Source organism: Diabrotica undecimpunctata, chromosome 3 (genome assembly GCF_040954645.1).
Source record: "Diabrotica undecimpunctata isolate CICGRU chromosome 3, icDiaUnde3, whole genome shotgun sequence".
Taxonomy (NCBI): Eukaryota; Metazoa; Arthropoda; class Insecta; order Coleoptera; family Chrysomelidae; genus Diabrotica; species Diabrotica undecimpunctata.
The window spans coordinates 167841507-167850495 of record NC_092805.1 but is presented as its reverse complement, the minus strand read 5'-3'; positions in this window follow the sequence as shown (position 1 = coordinate 167850495).

Sequence of the window (8989 nt, the reverse complement as noted above, 5' to 3'; positions counted from 1 at the left end):
TTCAGCCAGGGTTCGGCGAGATGAGGAGCCAATTCAATCATATATACCATTCTTCAAAGTAAAAACGTTGCACGTCACAATTTATATAAAGTGACGTCACTTATATTTAAAATTTCCAGAACGTTAACATTAGAGTTCAAATTTTCCATTACAGCTAAATAACAGCTAATACTACGAAACCCATACTCGATCTTTCATAGACGTCAACATGGTATAATAATCAGAAAAATGTAATCATCATTATTAGACTTCGGCAAATATGCAAATAAAAATGTAGAAAATATGCGCATAAATATGCACGTGTTTACCCGAAAATATGCAAATATTTTACAAAATATGCATACAAATAAATAAAAAAATCGTAAAATAGTAACAATTTTATTTAAAAAAAAAGTGTACATAACTAAATATTTTCTACTATTCATTAAGATTTACATTTATTTTAAGTAACTACATCATTTTTAAGTATGAATAAACGTATTTAGAATTATGGTAACAATAAATGACCAAGTGGTGTTCAAAATTTTCTAACAAAAACTTGTGGCTTCTGTCTGAGTACATATATTTATATATGGAAAAACTTCGTTCAACATCAACTGATGTAACGGGAGCATTTTTCAAACTAACCAAAACATTTGGTTCTAAATTAATTGTTTCCGAAATATTTCCAGCTAGAACACTGACTACTTCAGAAAGTATATGGTAACCTTTATTTTTTTCCATAGTAGCTTCAAATTTTTTTAAAATATCTTTTCCAATATTACTTCTAACGTTCCGACAACATGACGCAAATTCTTTTATTAATGTTGTAATTTCGAACAATGACAGTTTTGGTGATTCTAACTGAGTAATTGTTTTTTGAACAAAACTAAAATTTGATTTTATAAATGAAAGTTCTTGTTGAAGCAAGTTACTCTGAAAAGTTTGTTTAGAATCCAAAAGAGATTGGGAACTTTCATCTGTTAACGTATCAATTATGTTCTTTATTTTAACAAAATGATCTGCATAAAAATTAGCTGCTTCTAACCATGTTCCCCATCGCGTTAAAATAGGTTGTGGTGGAAGAGGAAAGTTAGGTAGCATTTCTTTATAAAGTTGAATTCTTATAGGAGATTTACGAAATACTTTTTGACACTGGATATCATGGTATTTACAAGAGGAAACTTTTTTCGTATTTTCTCTGCAACTCTGTTTAATCCATGCGCTACACAAGTAACATGTATTAAATCTGGGAAAAATATTTTTAAATTTTGTCCTGCTTTCACCATATAAGGAGCAGCATCCGATAAAATAAGCAGTAATTTATTAGAAGGAATAGTTGTCGGAAGAAAAAAGTTGCTAATGTTTCTTGTATAAAACGCGAAATTGTTAAAGCATTTGTTTTCTCAAGTTGCTGGCATGAAATAAGATGAGATTTTGGTAAGGTATCTTCTTTAAGAACACCAATCAATAAATGAGCAATATACTTTCCTGAGGAATCAGTGGTTTCGTCTACAGATATGTAAAAATAATTATCTGCAATTTCTTCCATAATATTAATTAACACCGACGAGTATAGCCCGTTCACATTATTTCTTCTTAGAGACCGATCACTTGGAACATTAAGTTTGCAATATTTTTTTAGAAACGAACTAAAATTTACATTTGCTAATTTTGAAAGCGGTATGTTTGCAGACACTAATGCGCGACACAAGTCTTCATTAAAAGTTTCTTGCTCATCTAATTTTTTTGAAGTAGATTGGAAACATTTAGCCATTGAAGTTTGATGTTTTCCTCCTATTTTTCCTTTTTTTGCAATGTGTGAAGCAGTTCTCACATGTTGGTCTATCTGAAATTTCTTCTCACATGCTATCTATAAATAAAAATAAAAACCTTTATTTTAACCCAACCTTTAAAATATAAAAATATACAAGGTGTTTTTGGTTAATCAAATAACTGGTTTGGAAAAAAAACACTCGCTAAGTGTTTTAAATGCAGTATTAATCCACAAATTAGTTTTTTTTACTAACCATTAGTACATCATATAACTTATTTTAAAATTCAACAAAAGTTTTTTTTTTGTTAATTCAATTACAATAAAAATAATTGTGTTTTAGAATAGCTGACTTCATAAAAAAAAGTAAAGGTGAAAAATTTTTATAAATACACACCATTGTATTGTACCATGGACAATTTTTTCTCACTAAAGGAAGCTATTTTTCATTTAAAAACAACCTACGAGTACTAAATTTCAAGTAAATACGTTTATTGGTTTTAAAGTTATTGTTGTTATTAACTAAAAGAATTTAATTTTTTTTTAATTTTAACACCCTGTATCTCGAAAAGTAAATAAGTTTGACCCCTCATTAACTATATCGTTTTGTTCAATTTTTCGAGAAGTATCTACAGTCAAATGTTGTAAGTGTCATTTGGAAACACCCTGTATGTATGAAATATTAGATATTTAATAAAAAATATTAGATACTTACAATTTTGTCACAGACTGAACAGTAGATTTTTCCCATATCCATAGACAGCTCTTTATAAGGTTTAATCCAAGTTGAAGCACTGGTTGTTTTAGGCATTATAAAATCACAATCTTCCTTTTTGTTACGCACAACGAGTGTTTACGCTTTGAATATCAAAACAAAAATGATTTACAAATCTGAGCATCAAATTAGAAATGTTTAGGTACCTAATTCAATAAACTGGGAGATTTTGGAAAATCCCTAAATTAGGAACAAAACTATTAGCCGTTTACCTGCTGTTAAGATACAATAAATTGTAGATAGATTTGGGGATTAGATCATAAAATGCAAATGAGCCAACCCTTAGCGATTATCCAATAACTGAATGCCTCAGTGACCGAGACTTTCTAAGAATGTTGAGGGCTACTTAAATTGATCTTCTTTAAAATTGTAAATGTTTTGTACCTGTAGAGATTACGTACTTAGATCATTTCTTGATTAAAATGACTACAAAATTTTATACAAGAATTGAAATAAATTAGTCACCCAGTCACCCAAACTATTCAATCAAGCTTTGGAAGACGTTATGAGGAAATTACAATGGGAAAAACGGGGTATTAACATAAATGGTTAATACTTGAATCACTTGAGATATGCAGGCGATATTGTATTAATAACAGGTAAAAGGGAAGAATTACAAAATATGATGGATTAATTAAATAGCGAATCAACAAAAATAGGCCTACAAATTAATTATAATAAAACGAAAATTATAACCAACCAACCAGAAGAATTAATAATTACACTTGCACAAACAACTATAGAACAAGTAAAAGAATATTTATATTTGGGACAACTAGTTAAATTAAATAAAGAAAATCAGACCGGAGAAATAAAGAGAAGGATACGGTTGGCTTGGGTATCCTTCGGAAAACTTTCCTATATACTAAAAAATAGAAAATACCCCCAATATTTAAAAACAAGAGTCTTTAACCAAAGTATACTTCCTGTTCTCACCTACGCTTCTCAAACTTGGACGTTTACAAAGGAAAACATAAAAAAATAGCAAAGACCCAAAAACCCATGGAAAGGCAAATGCTGAACATCAGGCTATCAGACAAGAAAATAAATACTTGGATCCGCAACAAAACAAAAGTGACCGATGTATTAACGCAGATAGCAAAACTTAAATGGAAGTTCGCTGGACATACCATAAGACAGAAAGACGACAGATGGAATAAGATGATTATACACTGGAGACCATATAGTTACAAACGAAAAAGAGGAAGGCCACAAATGAGATGGTCAGATGACTTGAAGAAGAGGAGGCCTATGTCCAAAAATTGGACAGCAAGGGCTGTATAGATAGATAGATTGATTAAATAACCAAAAACATTGATTATGATTAATAATATAAATTTTATGAAATACCTCTTTAAGTCTAATATTCCACAAAATAATAATTTTAATTAAATAGATTAGAAAATTGTATGCAACTAATATGGGAATATTTCAAATTTTAATGACAGTTCAGCGTGTGGCAAAATTGTTTAAAGTGTTGCCGCTTTTTTAGAGTAAGAATTTTGTTTATGTTTTGATTTCTTACACAATTTGATTATAATATATTATATTAATAAATTGTATTTATAAATACATATTAAATTTAGATTAATAGCTTTAAAAACTAATTATTGTTGTTTATTGTGATTGTCCTATGCCAAAACGACTAAATAGTCTGTAGAAAGCTAATGAGCTTTCATATCATCATCATCAATCAGCCAATCCCGTCCACTGCTGGACATAGGCCTCCCTCAGTTCTTTCCAGTGTTCTCTACACTGGGCCGCTTGTAGCCAGTTTCCCGCTACTCTTTTTATGTCGTCGGTCCATCTAGTCGGTGGTCGTCCTCGGCTTCTTTTATAATTTCTTGGCCTCCATTCCATAATTCGTCTTGTCCATCGTCCATCTTGTGTTCTGGCTAAGTGTCCTGCCCAGTTCCACTTAAGTCTCGTGGTTCTTTCGATGACGTCTTGAACTCCTGATCTTTGCCTGATTTGTCGGTTTGTTATGTGGTCTCGGAGGCTCACATTCAGCATTGCACGTTCCATGGCTCGTTGTGTAACTCTTAGTTTATTCGCAGATTTCTGCGTGAGTGTTAAAGTCTCTGCTCCATAAGTTTGTACAGGCAAAACACATTGGTTATAAACTTTTCGCTTGAGACACATGGGAATTGAACTTTTTAGAATATGGCTTAGTTTGCCAAATGCTGCCCATGTCAGGCCTATTCGCCTCTGTATTTCATTTGTTTGATTGTCTCTGTTTATTTTGATCTCGTGTCCCAGATATTTGTAAGTGTCTGTTTGTTGTATGGTATTATTGTCGATAGTTATATTTCCACTCATTACGAGCTTTCATATAAGATAGATTATTTTGAACAAGAAACAATGGCGGGACGTTTTTACTATTCATGCTCTAAAAGAGGGAAGTTTAAAATTTAGAATATATAATTTTGTATTAAAATGTTTTCTTATGTATTTTAGTGTGTTGCAGTAGACTTAAAACTAAGTGTATTTACTGTTAATATAACAGTTTGACAAATATTTGACATTTTAAAAATTCCTCACTTACTAACTATTCTGGTGTTTTGGCAAAGCTATGGGGTTCTAACGTCGTAAATCTTGAATGACGTGCTATCATTTTTATATGAAAAATTCTATATTCGTATCGGCATACAATTTTTCTATTTGCTTTTAATGTGTTTGTGGTATAAATAACATAATATGAGTTAATACTTGCAATATTTATCATATAGAAGATACACAAAGGTCATCCCCTCGTTTTACGACCTGCAAAAAAAAAATAAATACTCAACACTATGAAGGAAAGAAAAATAAGCTACTTTGGTCACATACTAAGAAATGGAAATTATGAGTTGATGCGATTGGTTATACAAGCAAAAATGAAAGGAAAAAGAGGACCGAGGAAACGACGCACGTCCTGGTTGAAAAATTTAAATCAGTGAAGTGAAAAAACAACAATAGAACTCTGCAGAGTAAACTAAACCATGAGCATAAAGGATAAGGCACATGAAGAAGAAAAAGACCTTTAATCAAATCCTTTAAGTTCTTATAAAAAAAATTAATATGTTAAGACAAACTGTATAAAAGATTTGTGAAAATATTCACAAGAGTTCGTAATATGTGTACGTTTAGCTAACTAATTAACCACATTTATTTCACATAATCATGTGATTTGTTACATCTTGCTCGTCGATACCGATATATGAGCATCCTAAGTTAAATACATAATTAACTATCATAAAACAACAATAAAGTGAGCAAAAATGTCCTATATATTAGCCTCTTTATCCGCTAAACATAACCAAAACCGTATTTGGGAGATTTCGCTAAGATTTTAAGAACAAAACAAAATCTGAGCGCATAAATCAAAAACCTCTGGCACGGGAGCCTCTCGGGTGAGAAGAGTAGCGGCTAAAAGGTCCCCCGAGGCCAGAAAGAAAACATCATGCAAAATAGAAAAGCATTTTGAATATTGCTCGGCATGAGAGTTGGTCAAAAGCCAATATGTGTAGCTGTAAAATAGCTTTCAGAAAAATATGGAGTTGTACGTCCAAGAAGAATTGAGTTGACGCCCACTGATCGCCAGAAATAGGTTTTTAAAAGGAACGGAATCTAGTTTACGACTGACACAGCTTGAAGGGAATGGAAAATGAATATTGTATGCAAGGGAAGTGTTCAAAGATTAATGTAAAAATACGGCAGGGGAAGAAACAGTGTAGATTATTTTTGTATTACGATATAGTCGAATCTGTAATAGGGTAATTAAAGCGATACTGTGACGAAATAGAGTTTGGAAGAACAATAGAATGATTTTAATTCGTACCATTTTTTTATAAAAATGTCGCTATCTATATGGCTCTGCATTTTAAATCTAAAATTCTAAAAGTAACCTAAAGGGTCATTTACAAAATATATCTAGTATGTAAGAATATTAATATGAAAATGTCAACAAAAAATACCGGATAGAATTGATCAGTATGAAATGTGTCATTTGACCAAGATAATATTCGAAAATATTTAAGAACTCCATTCTGCATAGTAGTCTTTCGTAAAGTTTGAAACAAATTTCAATAAACCTTAATCAACAAATGCTTTATATCCTCCAAAATGAGTAATAGTCAAATGAGGACCTTTTCCAGTTGGAAATTTTAATCCATTTGTTGTATGTCTTTCAATATCATCAAACTGTACGCGTCTACTGCTGGACATAGGTCTTCCTCACCTTTTTTTATTTTCACATAGAGAGTGGTTATGAGCAAAAACGGATTACGGGTATGGCATTATTTGATTTGTCGGCAGCTTACAACACAGTAAACCACAAGGTACTGCAAAACAGATAGTTTGTCGTCATCTTAAATGGTAAGAAGAATAGATGGCGAAACCAAACAGGCTTGCTCCAAGGGAGTGTATTTGTACTAAAGAGAGACGCTCTAAAATTACACGCAGGAATGAGCTATATGACGAGGACGGCCTATTTACCTTGAAGGAAATAATATCAGGAGAGGTTAGAAGACAACGAGAAAAGAAGAGCTAAAACAGAAAGAAAATGAGATATATTTTAAGATGATCCAAGGCAAGGAGTTCTACTTGGTTACAGAAACATTGGCAGAAAAACTGATGGAAAATATTAATAGGCATATTGGCAGCAGAAAAGTCGGATTTAGAAGAAATTATATACGTAAACATGACTATCGAGTAGCCAAAAATATGACTAGAAAATGCAGTATATATCAAAAATACCAAAATCGAAATTTCAAAAATGAAAACGTGAAACATCCTATGGTCCCTAGACCAAACCTTGATATTGCTACGATAGATACCCTGAGCGATCTGATAGTTACTTCACAACATAATCACATTCTAGTCATGGTGTACAGCTATAGAACTACAACAGGCGATAAAATTCTGAAAAAAAATTGATAGTTTCATTTAGAAGGTGGAAACACCTAGGAATATTTTTTGGATAACGCCACATATTTCAGGAATGGGCACTTCAAAGGAGAACTGCGAGAAAGAGGAATTGAAATGGAATTTATCAACATTTGATATCTTCTAAGTACTCTTTCGGAGAGGTTTATCCAAGAGGTTACAATGTTTCTTAGAATTGCAACAGATAAAGAGCACATGCGATAAGATAGGAAACTGACAAACATAACAAATTATTTAAATTCCATGCCAAACATGGTCACAAAATAAACTCCTACTTATATCATTATTTTTGAATCTTCGCTTGTCCAATGATGGACGTAGATCTCCCTCATAATCTTCCATATGTTTCGATCTTGTCCCTATAGCATCTAATGTCTATGGTAGCATTTTAAATCGTCAGTCCAACGTGTTGGTGTTTGTCCATTTGTTATTTGTCATTCGAGCTACGTGACCTGCTCAGTTCCACTTCACTGTTGCTATTCTCTCTTCAGTATCAGCCACTCCTGATCTCCGTCGTAGCCGGCGGTTTAGGATCTTGTCTCGCAGTGAAACGCCAGACATAGCACGCTCCATCGCCCTTTGAGCCATACGGCTATTCTTCGCTGTTCTGCTTGTCATAGTCAACGTTTCCGCTCCGTTAGTCAACATGGGTGCAACACACTGATAAAAGGTTTTTCTTTTAAGACATATTGGTATGTCGGAGGATTTGAAAATGTGGTTCAACTTGTCGAAGGCTATCCAAGCCAGTCTTATACGACCAAGAAGCTCAAAGATTTGGTTATCTTTTCCTATGCGAATCTCATGACCTAGGTATTTATATGTCATTACTTGGTCTATGGATTTTGTTTCTTCGCATATATCTTAGCTATTACAAGATTTGTCATCATCTGGGTTTTAGATGTATTTATTTTCAATCCACCTTCTAGCGAAAGAAGGTAGAGCTGATTCAAAAATTTCTTTGGCCTCATATATCCTATCAGCTATTAGCACAAAATCATCTGCAAACCCCAGGGAGCTAAGGTGTTCTCCATTTATGTTTATGTTCTTGTCGGTCAGCCCTACTTATATCATGAGAGGAATAATGCCGGCAAGGCCATGGGAAAATCCGGAACCACGGGAATATCAACAGTTTATAGAAACGATGCAAAGATGGCTACGTCGACGCAGTGAAAAATACTTGCAGAGACAAGAAAGAAAACGATTACCAGTTACATTTCAGATCGGGGAAAAAGTGATGGTGAGAGCTATACGGATATCTACTGTCATGAATAACCTTTGTGCCAAACTTCAGTAGGTAAATAAGACAATATATATTTGCGAACACAGTAGTAATTTACCAATTTACCCATAATTTCCTGGAAGGTACATTTGTTTGAGTTTCTGTAACTTTCTAATTTGTAAAAATTACACGGAAACTTTGTGAAAGACAGGGGAAGGTGTGATTTCGAAAAGATGGTTTTTTTTTATTTAGGCAAGATAGAAAAAGTCTGACTAGGAGAAACTTAAAGAAGCGCATTGGCTGAGAATTATTTTGG